The sequence below is a fragment of the Mirounga leonina genome, unplaced genomic scaffold (assembly GCF_011800145.1).
Source record: "Mirounga leonina isolate KUSES-001 unplaced genomic scaffold, KU_Mleo_1.0 Mir_127, whole genome shotgun sequence".
NCBI classification, from domain to species: domain Eukaryota; kingdom Metazoa; phylum Chordata; class Mammalia; order Carnivora; family Phocidae; genus Mirounga; species Mirounga leonina.
In genome coordinates this window covers 11,593,960-11,614,035 of record NW_023270316.1, presented here as the reverse complement: position 1 = coordinate 11,614,035, position 20,076 = coordinate 11,593,960, and the positions used below count along the sequence as shown (strand labels likewise).

General features: G+C 42.4%; 1 protein-coding gene and 1 pseudogene across 4 annotated transcripts in view; both read left to right on the top strand.

The window, feature by feature from the left end:
* Nucleotides 1-20,076, top strand: part of CLYBL (citramalyl-CoA lyase) — a 257,573-nt gene that overhangs the window by 12,527 nt on the left and 224,970 nt on the right. The gene's annotated exons all lie outside the window — the stretch shown is intronic.
* LOC118009268 lies at nt 13,280-14,329 on the top strand (annotated as a pseudogene). Its single transcript, XR_004678864.1, has one exon. The product of XR_004678864.1 is annotated as a small nuclear ribonucleoprotein G-like (transcript).

Genomic DNA, 20,076 nt, shown 5'->3' with positions numbered 1-20,076 from the left:
TGCTCTACTGACTGAGCCAGCCAGGCCTTTTCTGTCCCTCTTTAAGACAAATGAAAGACACATATATGGCAGAGGAAATATTTCTATACTGATCTTTTCCCTTGAAAAGTTTATAAGAAACTTAAGAAGTAGGTCTGTGCCCCAGGGCTCCTTCTTACTCCTCCCTCTATTGGCTCCATCCAACCATACTGCCTCCTTGGCAGCACTGTCTCTGGCCTGGGGCACTCCGTTCCTTCAAGTCTTTCCTCAAATGTCACCCATGGGAGAGGTCTTTCCCTACAGCCCTATACGACATAGCAACTTCCCACCCCCCAGCTAGACCTCACACTCTCTTCCCTCTCACCCTACCTGATGTTTTTTCCATTGCGTTCATTTCCACCTGACATAGTGTGTGTTTATCTGTTTATTGTCTGTCTTCACCCCATCATCCCCCACCCCCCAGATATTCATGAGAACAGGGACTTGTTCCATTTATCTCATTGCTATATACCCCAGCCCTAAAACATTACCTGGCACATAGTAAATAGATAAATTTGCCGAATAAGAGAAAAACAGATTTGGGGGTGCCTGGGTGGCTCAGTCAGTTAGGTATCCAACTCTTGATCTCAGCTCAGGTCTTGACCTCAGGGTCATGATTCAAGCCCCACGTGGACCCTACTTAAAAAAAAACAACAACAGATTTCAGAAATGAAGTATTTAAGATAGTGCTTCTGGAGATTAGTGCCTTTTTTTTATCGTAGTAAAATATACATAACGTAAATTTATCTTTTTTTTTTTTAATTTTTATTTATTGATTGAGAGAGAGAGTGATAGAGAGCATGAGAGGGGGAGAGTCAGAGGGAGAGGCAGACTCCCCGCTGAGCAGGGAGCCTGATGTGGGACTCGATCCCGGGGCTCCAGGATCATGACCTGAGCCGAAGGCAGTCGCTTAAACAACTGAGCCACCCAGGCGCCCCAACATAAATTTATCTTAAATGTATCTTATTTTTTTATTTTTATTTTTTTAGAGATGGAGAGAGAGAGGGAGATGGGGAGGGGGCAGAGGGAGGAGAGAGAATCTTAAGCAGGCTCCACACCCAGTGCAGAGCCCACCAGACTCGGGGCTTGATCTCACAACCCTGAGATCATGACCTGAGCTGAAATCAAGAGTTGGAGTCTTAACTGACCGAGCCACCCAGGTACCCCCATAAATTTATCATTTTAACTATTTTTAAGTGTATGGTTTAGTGGCATTAAGTACAACCAGCACTACCATCTATCTCTAGAACTTAGTCATAATCTCAGACTGAAACTCTGTACCCACTATGTGATAACTCTCCATTGTCTTCTGTCCTCAACCCCTATAACCAGTGTTTTCCTTTTTTTTTAAAATTTTTTGCAAAGATTTTATTTATTTATTTATTTGAGAGAGAGAGAGACAGCACGAGCCAGGGGAGGGGCAGAGGGAGAGGGAGAAGCAGGTTCCCTGCTGAGCAGGGAGCCCGACACTGGGCTCAATCCCAGGATCCTGGGATCACAACCTGAGCACCCAGGTGTCCCTTTTTAAAATTTTTAAAAACGATTTTATTTATTTATTTGAGAGAGAGAGAGAGAGAATGGGAGGAGGGGAGAGGGAGAAGCAGATTTCTGTTGAGCAGGGAGCCTAATGCGGGGCTGGATCGCAGGACCCTGAGATCATGACCTGAACCGAAGGCAGATGCTTAACTGACTGAGCCACCCAGGCACCCCCAGTGTTCTTTTCTATCTCTATGAATTTGACTATTCTGTATTCTCATATAAGTGGAGTCATGCAATATTTGTCTTTTGTGTCTGGCTTATTTCACTTAGCATAATGTCCTCAAGGCTCATCCATGTTGTAGCATATGTTAGAGATTCCTTTCTTTTTAAGGCTGAATAATATTTTATTTCATGTATATACCACATTTTATTTATCCACTCCTCCACGAATGGACATTTGGATTGTTTTCAACTTTTGGCTATTGCTAGTGCAGGTTTTATGTAGAGCACAGAAATGTGATGTTTAGGTTTTGAGTCTAAAGTGGATTTCTTTGGAACAGTGATAGCATCTTTAAATTATACCAGTGAGTCACAGTTCAGCCAAGGGTGATTTCTGCCGTCAGTAAAATACTTTTAGTTCAGATTAAAGTAGAAACTTATTTAAGCTCTGAAAGATCAGAATTGGTTTAATATTCCTATTGGTGCTGTTCAAGTTTTTCTTACAAATGCCAAAAAAAAAAAGGGTTCACAAAATCAAATTACTAACTCTCTGGTATAAGCAAGAAGATCCTGGATAGATACTCTGGGGTTCTAGTCCAGTGCTGACCCTGTAGTTAGCCTTTGACCTTGTTCAAGGACCTTGTCTAAATTGAACCTTATTTTTCTCACAGTTAAAACAAGGAGGGTGGACTAGTGCCTCCTGCCAGTTGACATTTCATAATCTAGAAAGGAATTTTTGACCTAAAGCAAGAGAACTTTGGAGAACTCAGAAATATATGGTGTTTTGAGCTTTTAGTTATTTTGGTCTATTTCAGCTCAATTTGAACAGAGATTGAAGATAATAAAAGCTCTGCTTTCCCCAAATTTATGGGTTCAGTCTGCACTTAATTGATTTGAACTCTTCCTTCCACGTTGGGAGGTTTTTTGTTCATGTGTTGTTCATCCATATCCTTTAGATCTTCCAGACAGGGGGTGTCTTCATTTTTCTCCCTCTCTGCAGCAGAAACTGCTGCCAACTGCTCTGTTCAAGCCCTTAGTTCATGTGGCTGCTGACTGCCACAGTACAGACGGTTATGATTTTGAAATAATTTGGATATACTGGAAATACAGAACCTAGAAGAGCTCAGTGGCAGAGGTAGATATCCTAAATTTTAGTCTGATCTGCAGGATTGACTCAGAAAAGTAGAGATGTGATTTTTGCCTCCATTCTATCCCCTTCCAGTTGTCTCCTGCCCTTCTAGTGCTTTCGTGCTGACCCATAAACACCCCAGTGCATGGAACTCAGTGCTCTCAGGGCCTGCCTGTTCCAGCTCTCATAGTCCACAGCTCACCTAGTGATGCCTAGTGAAGATGAGAAGACCAGCATGTGCTCATGTTATGTTTGTAACTCCTCCCAAATGCCTTATCTGCAAAGGAGGCAGGCCACTGAAGAGAATTTCTCTTCTACCAGGGAAGCAAATGTGGACATAGGAGAGGCTTGTGGTGCCCTTCCTGCCCTCCAGTCTCTGGCCAAGGGTCTAGGCTGTGAATTTGGGTCATCGGTGTCTCCTTGTGCTGCAGAAAAGTCAGGGATTTACCAGGCGACCTGGTAACATGCCTGAGACTGGGGAGAGGACTTACCTTAGAAAGCTCCCTGCCCCCCCCCCCCCCCTCGCCACTTAGACTCACTTCTTACTGACCTAAAGTTTCCTAAAGTGGGCTCTGATCACCCCCTTTCACAGCATAAATTCCCTGATACCCTCTAACTGCCGGCTGCATGAAGTTGGGACCCCCGAGTATGGTGTGCACATGCCTCCCCATTTATCATCCACCTTTTTAACATCTCCCAGTACGGCTGACCTTGCACCATTCAACCAGAACTCTCACCATGCCTCACACCCACTGAACCCTCTCTCCTCTCCAATTTGCTGACCCTCTTCCTTCCACTTCTCATTCTTAGGTTCTGCCCATCCTTCAGAACCTGTCCCAAATGCTGCTTCCTCCTAGAAGCCATCCTTCCCTGGCCCTCTCACACAGCAGCCATCTGTCCCTTCTCTCTGAAGCCCTCACCCCCTCTAATGGCTTTTGCCACCATTTCCTCTGTTAAGGTCATCTGGGATCAAAACCCTGAGTCATGGTTGATGCCTTCATCTCCCTTTCCTGCTCACACCCCATCTGTTGCCAGGTCTGTTGAATTTTCCCTCTTGTCAACTCTTCCCCACTGTATTAGTTTTCTATTGCTCCTGTAACAGATTGACATAAACTTAGAGGCTTAAAATAGGACAGATTTATTATCTGACACTTCTGGAGGTCAGGAGTCTGAAATGAGTCTCAATGGGCTGAAACCAAGGTGTTGGCAAGGCTGCATTCTTTTCTGGAGGGGTTAGGGGAGAATCCATTTCCTTGCCTTTTTTTAGCTTCTAGAGACTGCCCATATTCTTTGGCTCATGGCCCCCTCCTTTGTCTTGAAAGCCAACAAAGTGGGTCAAAGTCTTCTCCCACCACCATCTTTTTTTTCTTATTCTTTTTCTTTTTTTTGCTTCACTCTTCCTCTTATAAGGTCACTTGTTGATTAAAATGGAGCCCACCTGGATAATCCAGGCTATCCTTTGCATCTCAAGGGCAGTTGATTAGCAACCTTAATTTCATCTGCACCTTTAATTCCACTTTGTCATGTAACCTAATGACTTCACGGGTTCTGAGAGTTAGGACTTGGACGTCTTTAGGGAGCCATTATTAGGCTTACCGTACCCATTCTCCTAGATTCAGGTTTGAGCTTATGGCATCTGTCTAATTGGCTGCCCGGCTTACCTCCCTCATTGCCTTTGATGTTACACACCGCCTGCATAGATATTACCATGTATATTCTGTTATCAAGACCTGTTGGACCACTCCAAAAATATCTTTTGGATCTGTCCCTTTTTCTTTGTCTTCATTGCCACCAGCCTGGTGGAGGTCATATCTTATCTGGACCATTTCGAAAAAGGTCTTTTATATCCACTTGTACCCCTCCAAGCCATTTTTAAAAATTGAGGTAAAATTCATATTATAAAATTAACCATTTGAAAATGTACAATTTAGTACATTTACAATGTCGTGCAACTATAAGTCTATCTAGTTCCAAAATATTTTCATCACACCAAAGGAAAACCTTTTACCTCTTAGCAGTCACTCCTGTTTCCTCTTCCACTAGCCCCTGGCAACTATTAATCTGCTTTCTGTCACTGTGTCTACCTGCTCTGGATGTTTCACATAAATGGAATCATATAATATATGGCTTTTTGTGACTGGCTTCTTTCACCTGGCATGTTTTCAAGGCTCATCCATGTTGTAGCACGTATCAGTCAGTATTTCATTCTCTTTTGTGGCTGAATAGTATTCTTTTGTATGTATATATTATATTGTTTGTCCATTCATCAGTTGATGGACATTTGGGTTGTTCCACCTTTTGGTGCTTGTTAATGGTGCTGTTATGAATATTCATGCGTAAGTATTTGAGTACCTGTTTTCAGTTCTTTTAGGTATATACCTAGTTATGGAATTGTTGGGTCATATGGTAATTCTATGTTTAACTTTCTGAGCAACCATCAACCTTTTCCACAGTGGCTGCACCAGTTTACATTTCACTGGCAGTGCATGAGGGTTTCAGTTTCTCTGCATCCTTGCCAACACGTGTTACTTTCCATTGTTTTTGTTGTAGCCATCCTAGTGGGTGTAAAGTGGTATCTCATTGTGGTTTCCTCCAGACCATTTTTAAATATACAGATCAGTTCATTTCACTCCTCTGCTTAGCACCCTTAGAGCTCCTTCCCTTAGCCCCCTAGGGCATGTCTGGTCTTGTTCCTTCTACCCCTTGAAGCTCACGTGCTTCCACTCTTCTCACATACTCTGCTCATGCTGGCATCGTTGGCTTTCTCTTGCTTTTTTCCAGCAAGGAAGGCAGACCATGGGCTTTGAGGGTCAGAGGGGTTCAGACACTTCCCCAAGGTCACACAAACCTGAGCGATAGCCCTGGCCCTGCCACTTACTAGCCAGCTCCCTTTAGTTTTGTCATCTGTAAAGCAGATTTTTACTTACCACAGAGAGTGGTTAGAATTAAATGAGATGCACTGAATGCATGGTGCCTGGCTCATAAGAACATCAATAAACAATGAATGTGAAAAGGAAGTAAGATAAATACATAAAAGCCACCTCCTTGGGGAGGGGGATGACCATCTAAAGCATGTCTTCCCTCACAATCCCATGTTCCTCCCTCAGAGCATCCTGTTTAATGTGATGTGAATGGGTGCATTTCCCTCTTGTGTTTGGTCTCATCCACTAGACTGGAAACTCCACGTGTATTCTTTATGTCTGTGCCCAGTGTAGCGCCTGACACATAGTAGGTGCTTATTAAATATTCTTGAATGAAAAAATCACCATAGGGTCACAGTAAACAGAATTCATTACTCCTTATTCACTTGATATGAGAGGGTGGAAAGGCAAACTTTTATGTGTGAGTGTGGGTGTATGTATGTTTTCCTAGATTATAGATTTGTCTAAACATTCCTGCTAATTTAAGATGTCAAATCTGAAGGTTCTTTCTTGGCTTGAGTTTTTGAACACAGTCCAGGGCTGTTTTCAGATTCCTTAGTATTCTCCTTTTTTTGAAAGAGTTTTTGAAAGCATAAAGGGGTGTCTGCACATGCTTGTCTACATTATTTGTTTATGAACATGAGTTGTGGGTGGAGGGGATATTTTAATGGCAAAACATGGCTTTACCTTGGCATTGAGGTATCACTGGAAGAACCCAGCCTGTCTGAGTTCATGTGGTATAAATCTCCTTCCAGCCAGTGTTTCTGTCCCAAGTACATTCTGTTTATTGCAGAATTTCTCACCTGGGGAACACACTACTTTCTTTCAACTCAGGATCAACTCAGCAACTGGAAGATGTGTTAAAAAAAAAAAAAAAAAGTCACAGTCTTTAAGTTCAGTGTAGGAATCTTAGCAGGATCCAAAACAATATTTGCTTTTATTCTGAAATTTTTTCTGTTTTTGTATTTTCCCTGCCGCACACCATTCCCCACCCCCACCCCAGATACCCTGGTTGATACTAGGGTGAGGTGTCCTCGAAGGCTTGGCCTTCTGGCCTTGGCTATAAACATGTATGACCAACACTGGATTACTGACCACTGTTGGAGAAGAGCCTCCTACTCTCGGACTTCTCTGTTGGGAATTAGTTAAGTGAACCCACAGGCTGATAGGGGCAGAGTTCTGTTGTTGATCCAATGCCTGGTGGGCTGTACGCTCCTTGAGGACAAGGCTCCATGCTTCCTTATTTCTGTCTCCGCGCAGTGCCTGGGTGGAACTGCTCATCAACAAGTTTCTGAAACCAGCTGGCTGGCTCCACACATTCTGTTGTATGTGGGAACTGCTAACCGTTAGCAACTAGCCAGTGACCAGCAGCGATGAGCAGTTTTTAGGCTCCACACACATTTAATGTGCTAAATGAGGACTCCAGGCATGAGCTGAAGAAATGACTTTCAAAGATAGAAACAGGACTGTTGACACAGGTGTATTTTACTAATTAGTGTACTGTTTTTGAGGCATAGTAAAAATGTTAGTATTTCCAGGATTATCGTTAATGAAGGATAAAAAACTTTATCTTCACAGCCATATGGCTTACTGCTTGATGTGGTGTTCTTTCTGTGGGTTGTTTTTTTTTTTTAATTTGGCTTTTATTTTAGTAAGAGCAAAATCATTTTCTTGCAGGAATCATTATTCATTTTATCCTGCAGGTAAATGGGAAAAGTATTTACTTCGTAGAACATTTCTTTACAACAAGAAATTCTAAAACATATTGATGGTGTTCTTTCTCAGTAAGAGGTACTTATAACACATTTCTTTTTTTGTTTTTGTGAGATTTTATTTATTTATTTGACAGAGAGAGACACAGCGAGAGAGGGAACACAAGCCGGGGGAGTGAGAGAGGGAGAAGCAGGCTGAGCAGGGAGCCCGATGTGGGGCTCGATCCCAGGACCCTGGGATCATGACCTGAGCTGAAGGCAGACACTTAACGACTGAGCCACCCAGGCACCCCAACACATTTCTTTTTATTATTCAGGCATTCATTTATACATTCTCCTGGAAAGGATGAGAACTATGCCTCTTTCTAAGTCCTAGGCAGCTCCTAAAAATGAGGAAGGAAGAAAGTTTCCACAGGTCGCCATGCCAGGTACCTGGAGGTGCTTTATTTGGCACATCTTTTGTAAGATATGTGTGTAGTCTAAGGTGCCTGGGTCAGGGAATGAGACCCTGAAAGGACAGTTCTACCACTATTATATTTTATTCTTTGAATAGCCAGCATAGTGCTGTGGCCCATGGTGGATACTTAGTAAATGTTGAGCAAACTGAATGTGGCATGGGAAGTGGTAAAGCAGAGGCAGGAGTGACTTTAGAGGGCATGGGGACTATTCCCAGGGAAGTTGACCTCTGAGCAGATTTGAAAGGATGATAGGAGAGGGAAGGGCATTCCTGGCTGAGGGAACTGCATATGCAAAGGCACAGCAGGGGGGTGAGGAGGGGGTTGTTGTGGAGTCGGGGGTGCCTAGCCTTAGCGGCAGAAGGGCTGGGCATGAAGCTGAGCAGGGGGTTTGGGGCCAGGCGGCAAAGGGCCTCAAAGCCAGCCCAGGATTTCAGATTTACATCCTATTGGCAACAGGGAGGCGGTGGAGATGTTTACTCTCTCTCAGCCTCCATCAAGTTAGTGCTTTGCTCTTAGAACTGTGGTCTAGGTTGTAGTCCCTCATCATGTCAACCTCTTGTCTTTCTCTTTTCTTTTAATTACACTTAAAATGTGCTGGGAAACCTAGTTGGAAGAGAGGAAAAGTGATGAAATTGTAGCCTATGGGGCAGGCTAGTTCATCCTTTCCTCCTAATGCACTTACTACATTTAAATGCTTCTAGTTATTTGGAGCCTTCAGGTGACTTCGTTTCTCTGAGTACTATACACTTAGTTTCCTACATCTGCTGTTAATTTCTTAAGCAACCTTAATGAGAAACTTCAAACAGCTTAAATGTCAGTTCCCCAAAAAGTGAGGTTTTCAAATTCCAGTAATCTGTCCATATTGGTCAGTGGAACATAATCCCAGGTGGATGTGATTTAAGACAGATGACATTCCAGAGCTTCCCTGACAAAGAGTTTATATATCTTTGGGACTAACAGGCAGGCCCTGGTGTTGCTACACTTGCAGGACTGCCTACAGTTCCGGCCTATCTGGTGCAGGCTCTTCGCTCAACGCTTTCAGCTCTCTGCATTCCCTCTGGCTCTGTGTTTTGGCTGGTGCTTTTGAATCTGGGAAGACCCAAAAGCTACTATGTATATAAAAATATGTTGAGAACATAGTAAATGTAATAATTCCAATTTTTTTTTAAAGATTTTATTTATTTGACAGAGAGAGATACAGCGAGAGAGGGAACACAAGCAGGGGGAGTGGGAGAGGGAGAAGCAGGCCTCCCGCAGAGCAGGGAGCCCGATGTGGGACTCGATCCCAGGACCCTGGGATCATGACCTGAGCTGAAGGCAGTCGCTCAACCAACTGAGCCACCCAGGCGCCCAATAATTCCAATTTTTAATCCTACACTTTTGAGAGGAAAAAAGTATTCATGATGTACTTTATCATAGATTTATTCTTTTTTTATAGGTTTTTTTTTTAAGATTTTATTTTTAAGTAATCTCTACACCTAGAGTGGGGCTCTCACACTCACAACCCAAAGATTGCTGTACTGACTGAGCCAGCCAGGCACCCCTTCATAGATTTATTCTTTAGATTTATTTGTTTATTTATTTAACAGAGAGAGAGAGAGTGAGCGAGAGAGAGAGAAAGCGAGCAGGGGGAGGGGCAGAGGGAGAGGGAGAAGTAGACTCTCTGCTGATCAGGGAGCCCATTGTGGGATTTGATCCCAGGATTCTGAGATCATGACCTGAGCCGATGGCAGACACTTAACTGACTGAGCCACCCAGGCACCCCATAGATTTATTCTTAATGCATAGGTTATCTTAAATTTCTGACTGAGAAATCCTGATTTGTTTGTTTCTTGCCACTCCCACTTTTTTTTCCCTATGTTTCTTCCTTTGCCTTTATTTTTTTTATTTTTATTTTTTTAAGATTTTATTTATTTGACAGAGATAGAGAGACAAGTAGGCAGAGTGGCAGGCAGAGGTAGAGGGAGAAGCAGGCTCCTCACTGAGCAGGGAGCCTGATGTGGGACTCGATCCCAGGACCCTGGGATCATGACCTGAGCCAAAGGCAGACGCTTAACGACTGAGCCACCCAGGTGTCCCCCTTTGCCTTTATTTTTTATTAAGATAAAATGCATGAAGAAAGAGTAGAATATGGTGATGAGTATTACTTTTAACAGGAAGTAAAACCAGAAGCATGCATAATAAATTAAGCTTGCATTTTCTCTGCAGGTCACTTAGTGGGTGTTATGTGCTATGGAGTAAACAATTTTTGGCAGCTAGTTTAGTTTTCACTACTTCTAAGCCTCTGACAAATGATCTCTTAGATGATCTTTGGTCTTTTTTTTTTTTTAAGATTTCATTTATTTATTTGACAGAGAGACAGAGTGAGAGAAGGAACCACAAGCAGGGGGAGTGGGAGAGGGAGAAGCAGGCTTCCCGCCGAGCAGGGAGCCCAGTGTGGGGCTTGACCCCAGGACCCCGGGATCATGACCCGAGCCGAAGGCAGACGCCCAACGACTGAGCCACCCAGGCGTCCCGATCTTTGGTCTTAAAAAGGAAAACGTTTTATGTGTAAGTTTTAAGTTTAGTTTTGTTGTTTTTTTTTTTTTTTTTTAAGATTTTATTTATTTATTTGAGACAGAGAGAATGAGAGACAGAGAGCATGAGAGGGAGGAGGGTCAGAGGGAGAAGCAGACTCCCTGCCGAGCAGGGAGCCCGATGCGGGACTCGATCCCAGGACTCCAGGATCATGACCTGAGCCGAAGGCAGTCGCTTAACCAACTGAGCCACCCAGGCGCCCCTAGTTTTGTTGTTTTTTGAAGGCTTTTTTATGTAAGCCATTTGTGTGAACTTTTGTTTTATTTGAATTTGAAATTTAAAAAAAGTTCTAAAAGTAGAGTCTGCTATATTGAACTGTTTTTCACATGTTTTACATTTAAAATTTAATTTGCCTTTTCTAGTTTTAGAAGATACTGAGAAAATAAAGTTTCCTCATTAAGCAGCCACTATTTATCAACTGCTTTTGAAAATTGGGAAATTATGTTTAGTGTGTATGACTTTAGGTTGTTTTCCCCCGCAGGAGAAATATATTCTTAGACCTACTGCCTATCCATTTATCTATTTAGCCTGCTTTAAGTCTCTTTAAAAAAAAAAAAAATTTATTTATTTACTTGAGCCTGCATAAGCGGGGGGAAGGGCAGAGGAGGAGGGAGAGAAAGAATCTCTCAAGCCGACTTTGCGCTGAGCACAGAGCCCGACTCAGGGCTCGATCCCACGACCCCAGCCAAAACCAAGAGTCGGATGCTCAACCAACTGAGCCACCCAGGCACTGCTGCCATAAGTCACTTTCAAAGGTAAAGAAATAGTCATACAAAGTTAGATCTAGCTGAACATGTGAATTTCATGTATTTCCTGATAATCAGCCCTGTTTTAAAGGCTTCTAGAGTTCTTTCAAAAGCAGTCATTGGTGCTGTATTTGGCATTTGTATATTGTTAAAACTTCACGTAAATGTAGAGGTACCAGATTGTGCACTTTATAGAATCTCTAATGCTAATATCACTTTTCCAAGTATCAATAATCTTTGTGTTGTGAGATACACGTATACAAAACCTGTATCTGGCTTATCTGATTGGAAAGTGAAATTTAACATTTTCCAGTAGTTACTTGTCAACATTCTAATGACTAATACCCACTAAATGTTTATTTAAGTCAAAATGTAAAGGATCAGTGGGTTGTTTAATCAGCTTTACAGGGGTAAAGTTAGAATGCAAAATCAAATCCCCTCACTCTCCAGAGAGGCGACTTGATGACTTACTCCTCTTTCTCTCAGTAACGTAGTAGAGCCTATTTGGCTTAATCAGCAGCCTTGGGAGTTGGAGTAATCATTTGAAATATTGAGTGGAAAAGTTCCTTGCACTTGGAAAAGTTAGGAGGCCAGGAGTGAGAGACATATCCACATCCTTTCCCTGGTGGCCCCTCACCTGTGAATTCGCACCAGGGTGGTAATAAAATTGTAGGAGCTCATTTTATATGAAACCATTAGCAGCCTGAGAATTTGGGGCTAGCTGCCTCTCATACTTTAAGACACTGGAAGGTGTCATTTATAAGCATGGAGGGCCTGAAAGAAGGCAGAACAAGCTTGTAAACTATAGCTTTAGGCTCTGAACAGTAATCAGTTTGTAATACAGTTTAGTCTTAGGCTATCAAAATCACAAATGTGCCTTTAAGTATTGCAGGCAAATCCCATGAAACATCTGCCTATAAAAGGTAGAGACAATGGCTACTTATTTCCTCTTGTTACTGTGATATGTTATTTTCTTTTTGTGCCTTCATGGATGAGGGTGGAGGGGAAGGGGGCCATGCTGCAAGTGGAACAAGTAAAACTGAATATTTTTGTTAGTTTGGTTTTTTTTCTTTAGGTTCGCTATGATAGATGGTTTAAGTATCGCAGCTAATATGGAGGTTTTACTTTGAAACAGCTACTCGTGCATGGTTCCTGCTTCTTAGTGTGGCTGACTCTGAGTTCCCAGGCTGGGGCAAGTGTGTGTGACAGGCAGAGCTCTTGGGGTTGAGGGAATAGGGAAGCATTTCCAGCTTCCATTGGCTCATAAGATGGAGGGTTCCCCTACATTAGGGCAGAATTCAGGTTCTTGGTCACATGTGGAAATGGCAAATGGCCCTGAGTGTGGGCCAGCCCAGCTTCAGGATCTCTGCTGATGATCCCAAGAATGATTCTTTAACTGAAGCCATGAAGAAACCAGATTAGGTAAGAATTCAAGCACTCATTTTGCAGATCGAAAACAGTCTACAGAATCTACCTGGGCATAACGATGTGTATATCAGGGTGCTCCAGGCTTTGCCTCCTAACCAGTACAAATGTGACTGTTTAAAGATTTATTTATGATTTGAGAGAGAGAGAGAGAGAGAGCACATGCACATGTGAGCAGGGGGTAGAGCAGAGGGGGAGGGAGAAGGAGGGGGAAAGAATCTCAAGCACACTCTGCACTGAGCGTGGAGCCCAAGGCAGGGCTCAATCTTATGGCCCTGATATCGTTGTGACCTGAGCTGAATCAAGAGTTGGATGCTTAACCAACTGAGCCACCCAGGCGCCCCCAAATGTAACTTTAAATCTTAGTGCCCTGGGGTGCCTGGGTAGCTCAGTTGGTAAAGCGTCCGACTCTTGATTTAGGCTCAGGTCATGATCTCAGGGTCATGAGATCCAGCCCCATGTTGGGCTCCATGCTCAGCGCAGAGTCTGCTTGAGATTCCCTCCCCCTCTGCTCCTCCCCTTGCTCATGCTTGCTCACTCTCTCTTTCTCAAAAAATAAATAAGCAAGCAAATAAATAAAATATTAAAAAAAAAAATATCAGTGCTCCATGTCCCCACTGCCTGCCCTCCTCTAGGAGTTAGGTAAGTTACCTGAAATGTCCCTGGTTCTCCCCCTATCAGATCAGAGCTGTCCCTGTGGCTTAGTGATGGCCCTCCTGCTCCAGGATCCTGTGGCAGTGAGAGTCCCAGGTTCATCTGCAGCCCTATTGCTTGTCTCTTAATCTGGCCAGTGGGAAACAGCCTATCCAATTCCCATTGGTGACCCAGAGAAAATTGTAGGCATTCAGTAATATTTCTGTGCTTCATATCAAGGTCTAGTTCTTTCCAAAGGACATCGATGGGACTGGGCAAGAGAGAGATGGCCCTATACCAAGAGATAAGTATTGTCTGGGAGAAACCACTGTCCCCTTTAGACCTTAGGTTCCTGTTGCTCAGGATTCCCATTTTAGGCCTGGTTCCTATATAAGACTTTTTTTTTTTTTTCCAAGGAGATGTTATGTTGATCCTCTCTTGAGGATCTCAGACTACTTCGGTACATGTCTGTCAGCTCAGAGATGGTGTTTATTCATTTGAAGGCAATCTCTGCAAACATGTGTGTTCAGAATCACCAGGGTAGTGTTCTCCAGTGATGTGGTCAGAAAGGCTCTGTTCGAATGCCGGGCCTACCACGGGAGCATGAGGGACGCCTCAAATTCCATTTGGAGGCATCTTTGAGCTCGCCGAGTAGACACCATGAGCAAAGCTCACCCTCCCAAGTTGAAAAAATTTATGGACAAGAAATTATCATTGAAATTAAATGGTGGCAGACATGTCCAAGGAATATTGTGGGGGTTCCATCCGTTTATGAATCTTGTGATAGATGAATGTGTGGAGATGGCAACTAGTGGGCCACAGAACAATACGAGGAAATAGTATCATCATGTTAGAAGCCTTGGAACAAGTATAAACAATGGGTGTGTTCATCAGAAGAAATCAACTCCTTCCACATGTCCCCTCTCCATAGTACCTGTTTTACTACAATATAAAAATCAGGTCGTGTGCATTTTCATATTGAATTTTTTGTTAAATAAACTTTTATAATAGTCCAAACAAGAAAAGAAAAGGAAAGAAAGGCTCTGTTCACTCTCACTAGCTCTGAGAGGTGCCCAAAGTTGGTTGGATATGGTTTCTCTACTTAGGTAGCCTTGCTTGCTGCCGCTGTGTTCTGCACCCCTCCAAGGGTGAGGCCCAGGTTGAAAGTAGATTGTTCTCATCCAGCAGAAGTGTGCTTGGATGCTGGCCACACATCCCCATCCCCTCCTGCAGAAGCAGCTCAGGGCATTCCTTGTTTAACTGTCATATGGGCCACTTAAGCAATGCTTTTCTGAGAGGCAGTGTGGGAGATATTGTCCTGATAAATTGTGAAATGCCTCTTTGTAAGCCATCCTGTTCTTTTTTTTTTTTTTTAAGATTTTATTCATTTATTTGAGAGAGTGAGAGAGAGAGAGCACATGAGAGGGGGGAAAGTCACAGGGAGAAGCAGACTCCCTGCCGAGCAGGGAGCCCGATGTGGGACTCGATCCTGGGACTCCAGGATCATGACCTGAGCCGAAGGCAGTCGCTTAACCAACTGAGCCACCCAGGCGCCCAGCCATCCTGTTCTTTTATGCCTCCTCTCCTTTCTTTACTCTGGAGCTCCTTGTAGTGCAAGCATTAATGTTTTTGTGAGGTCTTCCTGAGGTTGAGGGAAGCTTTAGGAAGGCTGCTGGCTAGGACAGTTCCTGAAAACAATTTTTGTAGTTGTAACTCAGGCACCAGGACCCTAGAAGGTTCAGAGAAGTGCTAAAAGTGCAAAAGTTGTGGGCAGGGACTTTGCCTATTTTACAAGTGTTGATTAAAGTAGTTCTGGGGGCGCCTGGGTGGCTCAGATGGTTGAGCCTCTGCCTTCGGCTCGGGTCATGATCCCGGGGTCCTGGATCGAGTCCCGCATCGGGCTCCCTGCTAGGTGGGGAGCCTGCTTCTCCCTCTCCCTCTGCCTCTGCCTCTCTCTCTCTCTCTCTCTCTCTCTCTCTCTCTGACTCTCATGAATAAATAATAAAATTAAAAAAAAAACATTTAAAGTAGTTCTGAACCAGAAAATCATTTGATGGATTCTTATCTTGTACAAAGATATATTATTTTTGGCCTCTCTTTTTTCTTCTCTTCTCTTTCGCCTTTCCCCTGTGACCTCCCATCCCAACTGATCTCTCTTGTCCCCACTTACCCTGTACTATTCATCTTAATACCAGATCTGCCCTCTTCTGTACCCTGTTCTTATTTTTGAGGAGGATTACACTCTATTGAGCTCTTGTGCCAAGCACTGTGCTTTTATGTATTAATATTATCATGAGGAAACCCTTTGGTTCATTTTACATATGAGGAAAATGAGATTCAGGGAAGTTAATTGACTTATCCAAATTTACATACCTACTAAGGGATGGAGCAGAAGCCAAACCCATTTCTGAAGCCTGTTCACTGAATCACTATATTTCAGTCATCTAGTCTGGACACCTTTGGAAAGGAGGATTCTTTTATTGTTACCCAAAGAGATGATAATATAAAATGCCCATAAATTGGAGGTTAGCTAAGTAAATTATGGTATAGTCATACCATAATAATAATGATGTAGCTATTAAAAATGAGGTAGTTTCCATGAATGGTTAAGTAGCTTGATTGCACTAATCCCACTGTACATAACATTTATATAATTTGCAAAAAATATTTTTATTTTTTTAAAGACCTTATTTATTTGAGAGAGAGAGTGCACATGAGTGGGGGGAGAGGCAGAGGGAGAAACAGACTCCTGTTGAGCAGGGAGCCCGATGCAGGGCTCGATCCCAGGAGTCCTAGATATGACCCGAGCCGAAGGCAGATGCTTAACCAGCTGAGCCATCCAGGTGCCCCATGCAAAAAAAAAAAAAACACAACTATTTGGGGACTGCTTCTCCCTCTGCCCCTCCCCCCACTCATTCTCTCTCTCTCTTTCTCTCTCTCACTCTCTCTCTTTAAAATAAATAAATATAATCTTAAAAAAAAACCCAACTATTTTAAGGCAGTGGAGAGCAAGCACAATCAGGCAGAAACTAGAGTAGAATCTACCCTTGAAACACAGACTGTATTGGATAAAGTTTGCAACTTGATGGTTTTTTACCTGAAGGCACTTCTAAATCTACCTTATGTACGCTGCAAAAATTGCAGCCGTACTGTATTGAGGTGCTAGAAGGCAGAGGTAGAGGCTGGCAGAGCAGCCAGAAAGTTAGGAGGGAAAGGAGCCAAGAGGGAATAAATTCCAAAATTTACATATGAAATGGCACAAATCCTTGGCTAGCCACTGAGCTGTGTGTGTGTGTAGAGGAACTTCCAGTGGAACTGGGGGAAAAGCAGCCCCTGGAAGCTGAAAGAACAGAGTAGAAATCCTAGCTGCTGCTCACCACAGAGGAGGCAGAGTGTGGTGTTTGTGTTCAGCCAAATTAACTGTCAGCTGGAATAAAAATCACTCTTCAGAGAAATATACAGAATCTAGAATCTCTAGAACATATTAATCATAATGTCCAAAGTCTTAACCAAGAATCACTGTATCAAATCATTATGTCGTATACTTTAAATGAATACAATATTATATGTCAATTATATCAATACAATTAAGAAAAAAATCACTATATAGATGAGGAAACGAGGGGGAAAGCAGTTAATTGAAGCCAAACTCAAGATGATCCATATGTTATAATTAACAGACAAGGACATTAAAGCATCAGCCATAAGTATGTTCAAGGACTTAATGGTAAATAAGTGTGTGTAAATATACACACAATGAATGAGCAGATGGAGAACATCACCTTAGAAATAAACACTATTAAAAAGAGCTGAAAGATTAGTGGTTGCCAGTGGCTAGAGGAGAGGAGGGAATGGGGAATGACTGTTTAATGTGTATGGGGTTTCCTTTTGGGGTGATGAAAATGTTCTTGAACTAGATAATGGTGATGCATGTATAATGTTATGAATTTATTAAATGCCAGTGAATTGTATACTTTAAAATGGTTAAAATTAATTTTATGAAAAGAGAGCTGAAAAGTACATTAAATTGAAAGCTCTGAAGTTCTCTCCTCAACACTGCCATCCCAATGATGTGGGAAACAAAGGCAGAAGAAAAATTATTAAATTTCCTTACTACCTAGAACCCACTGACAAGTCCTTGAAACAGGCAGAGTGACATTCCTCTAGGGACTCACTCGATGTTAATATGCGAAGGGCAAAAGGCAATTCTAGTCTGACCCCCCCCCCCCCCCGCAATCCTGTAAGTCTACTTTAACGTATAAGAATTCCTTTGGAAACTTCCTTTATCTCTAAATCCTCCAAGACACGTGTTGGCAATCATCCCCCAAGCATATGGCCCACCGATATACATCTGAAGGGTCTCGTGACTAAGGTTTTATTAGATGGTAATACATGAACTTTTCCCAACAATAGCTAGCCCCCTCAAGGTCCTGGAATTCCAAAATTCCTTAGAGAGTTATCCCTAACCCCCTCCCAACTTGTAAGTATATAATGGGCCTCTCCTCATGACCCCATTGCAGCTCTTTCTGCCCATGGGTCCTGTCCCCGTGCTTTAATAAAACCACCTTTTTGCACCAAAGATGTCTCAAGAATTCTTTCTTGCCGTCGGCTTCGAACCCTAATAACGTCTTTCCTACATCACCAACATACAATCTGGCTTAATTCTTATTCAGAGCGGCTGATATTAGGGCCCCCTGGCTGGTTCTGCCCAAGGTTACTTAGCTACTAAGAGGTGGAGCCAGGGTTTGAACGGGGTGGTATGACTCATAGGCGCCCCCTTAGTGACATGAAGTCCTGTGCTGGTTGGCATTACATCAGTTAACCATATCCATTGCCAGATCAGGGAACCAAGGAGCAGAGGGTTATGTACCTCCCCCAATATGAAACTGAGAGGCAGAGTTGGGATCCCAACCACCAGTCCTGTTCCAAAGGTAGAATTCTTTTGACAAGGCTATGCTGACCTAGTATTTTGTGTTCACCCTTTCATGCAAGGCTAAATTTTAGGTCACAGCCAATTAAATTTTGAAAAATCACCCACTTGAAGATCTTGAAGATGATAGTGATAAAAATGCTGTTAGAAAGCCAATAATCGGGGTGCCTGGGTGGCTCAGTCGGTTAAGCTTTGGACTCTTGATCTCAGCTCAGGTCTTGATCTCAGGTTCATGAGTTCAAGCCCCATGTTGGGCTCCACCCTGGGCTCCACGCTGGGCGAGGATCCTACTTAAAAAAAAAAAAAAAAGAAAACCAGCAATCTACCAATCTTCACACTGATGAATAGTGTGGCCTTAGAATTTATCATCCAAATATGGACACTTTGGAGAGTGAAAGGAGTGCTATTAATATTGATACTGGGGCATTAGGTGTCAGCCAAAACCTTTCAGGCTAACCAGGGCTTGTGGTCACTCTATATACACAGCATGTTATTTAGTGCCCACACATATGTATTATTATTTGTAAATTCTGTTACTCTTTGGAGTATAAGCCTCTAAAGTGCGGAAATAGTTCTACTAAGTTTTAATCATACATTGTTTCATAAACACGGACAACCATAATAGCAACTATTTGGCTAAATCCAATTCTAGAACATAAGCATTTGTAGTCATTCTTAAAGGAGTGCTCCAGTGGTTTAGCAATGATTTAAATGCATTTATATATAACACATGAAAGCCAGAAACAAAAATCAAAATAAAATGTAAAATCTATCTATCCTCTTTGCCTACACAAGGTGACTATATTGTTAGAACCACAAATTGATGTATTCACTGAGCACATGATTTGATTACATTTGTGGAAGTGAATAATGGGACAAAATACTTGAAATTATCTGGGAAAATTCCAGGCATGTGATTGCTCTACATGTAGTTGAAAATGCATATTCCCTAAGTAGTGTAGAGTTTAATTAAACAGAATGGTCTGATTTTAATCTAACATTTTATACTTAAAAAATTAAGTTTCAGGGCACCTGGCTGGCTCAGTTGGTGGAGCATGTGATTCTTGATCTCAGGGTCATGAGTTCAAGCCCCATGTTGGGTGTAGGGATTACTTAAAACAAATTTTTTTTTAATTAAGTTTGATTCTTTTATTTTGGGTTGCTTTTTTTAAATCATGAAAACTGATGCTCAAATCACCTATCAAAACAATTTTATTTATTTTTTTCATATGAGGCAATTTAATAGACTGGACAGTTGCATGCTTAACTATTTAGTATTTTTGCTTGTCTCATGGTTTTTAAAAATCATTTAGTTTGGAGCCAGATATATTTTGCTGTGGCTTTTATATGTTAATTGACATAAAATGTCATCTTTATTTTATTTTATTTTTTTAAAGATTTTATTTATTTATTTGAGAGAGAATGAGAGAGAGCACATGAGAGGGGGGAGGGTCAGAGGGAGAAGCAGACTCCCTGCCGAGCAGGGAGCCCGATGCGGGACTCGATCCAGGGACTCCAGGATCATGACCTGAGCCGAAGGCAGTCGCTTAACCAACTGAGCCACCCAGGCGCCCTAAAATGTCATCTTTAATGGTTCACTAACTCCACCATGTTAGGCTGAAGATATTTTTTGTTGTAACAGATACCTTTTTGTATTTTATTTAAATCCATATCTACTCGCTTTAAATAGTTGGAATTATTGCTAAGACTAGTGGAAAATATTTTAAGTGTAAAAATGAGGGTTTTTTCCCACAGTATTCTTTTGAGTAGTTGATAGATGTGAAAAACATTTAGCAGGTTTTCTGCCTTTCCACCTTCTATTAAGCTGT